The sequence below is a fragment of the Cyprinodon variegatus genome, unplaced genomic scaffold (genome assembly GCF_000732505.1).
Source record: "Cyprinodon variegatus isolate N-32 unplaced genomic scaffold, C_variegatus-1.0 Scaffold239, whole genome shotgun sequence".
NCBI lineage: Eukaryota > Metazoa > Chordata > Actinopteri > Cyprinodontiformes > Cyprinodontidae > Cyprinodon > Cyprinodon variegatus.
In genome coordinates, this window is record NW_015150692.1 from 813,795 (window position 1) to 815,814 (window position 2,020).

Consider the following 2,020-nt stretch of genomic DNA (forward strand, 5'->3'; position numbering starts at 1 on the left):
GACGATAATAAAAAACATCAGGAGAAACACACGAAAAAAAAAGTTTTGTTCAGCTGGGGAGGGGACATTGGTTATTTAATAACACATCTTTGCTGTACAAAACTAAAAAGTTTCTCTCTGAATAATTATAATCACATAGGTTATCAACAATATCCATAACAATAAAAAATAATAGTGATTAAAGGACTACTAATTGTAATAATAATAATGATAGAGATGATAGATCTCTATGACTTAAAACATTTAGGATATTTAGCGGTATTAATTGTTTGCCAGCTTTATGCATGATCTGTTCTGTATGATAACAAACCTTAAGTTTAAATCATTTAAAAGATCAAGATATCCACCTTTGTTTGATATGGACACTTTTCTGCAACACTCATCATGACTTTAATGCATTTTGGTAAGTAGTTGTAATCTAACAGCTGCTTTATTCTTTTCATTTTTGCCATTTTGTTTTGGATGTATCTAATTTGGGACTTCCGTTGATTTTTCTGTCTATCACACCCAGTACTTTAAATGCCTTTATATTTTCAGTTATAATAATACATTTTTATATGTTCATTTATCGTTCGTTTTCTCTACATTCAATGATCATTTATTAGTATTCATCCAGCTTTAATTGTACTTAACTCATGATTTATAGTAGTAGTTACTTCCTTAAAATCATTTCCAGAATAATAGTTTCATCAACATATATGATCCCTCTGATCATTTAAAGACTTGAAATGTATCTACATATCAAATAATCTGACACGTATCCCTGAGGGACCCTAAAGGGATCTCCATACATCATCACCCAGTTTGACTGAATGTTTTCGCTCAGATAGGTAACTGTTAATCCAGCGCCTCTCCACTGATGCTGTACTGCTGTAGCTTGTTAATTAATGTTGAGTGGTTTATTGTATCAAATAATTTCTTAAAAACTATGAATCACCAGCTGCACATTTCCTTGATTAAGTGTCTTTTTATTTCCTATGTTGCTTCCATCATTGCAAAGAAGGTTGTTGGCCTACTAGGTTTACTAGTGGTTCCTAGAATTTCTAAAAATAGAATGGGAAGCAGATATTTTAGTTATCAGGCTCCTCTCCTGTGGAACCAACTACCAGTTTTAATCTGTGAGGCAGACACCCTGACTACTTTAAGGCAAGGCTTGAACTTTCCTTTTTGATAAAGCTTATAGTGAGAATGGTTAAGGTTATTCTGAGCTATCTCTACAGATATTCTGCTATAGCCTTAGACTGCTGGAGGACCCCTTTTCATCATTCGGCTTCATTCTATCTCTATTCTCTGATTCTGCTCGCTCATTCTATTTGTTAGTTCAATCTCTAACTTTATGATCTCTCTGCTTTTTCTCATCATAGTAGCATCATCTGATCTATTCCTGTTTGGCTGTCACACCATACCGCAGAGAATATCAGCTGGTATTTTTGATTTCATTCACCTCATTAGCTACCAGTTTCATATCAATATAAGTTTTTTCTTCTAGACCTTATTATTCCAGTTAACTTATTTATATAGCTTTGGTATCTGGTTTCTGAATCACTGGTTCTTGATTTAATACATTTTCCATGAAGATAATTTTTCTTTAGTTCCCTGGCTAACCATGGATGATTTTTATATTTATATATACTTAATCTTTCTGTTTGAACAATTTTTATTGTATATTAGTTTAAAAATATATCAACTGAATGACTATATGCAAGGTTTCACATCTTTCTCTCTATAAACTCCATTTTCATGTCTTGTAATGTTTTTCAAATTAAGCAGATGTGTCTTTAGGTCATAATCTGTTAATGATTAATTCCACTACTACCATTGTCTAATGTATCAGACATCATTCCAAAGATCATGAAAAAACGCCCGACCTTGGAAAAACTCATCATACAAGCTGAAGCCTTGGGCGACGCAGCCCTGAGAAAATCAGACATATTGAAAGAGAATTACATTTGTCTGCTGAATTTAGTTGATGGTCTTAATGTCAAGGTGTTTCTCAGCGGCCCTCACGTGCCCATTAATT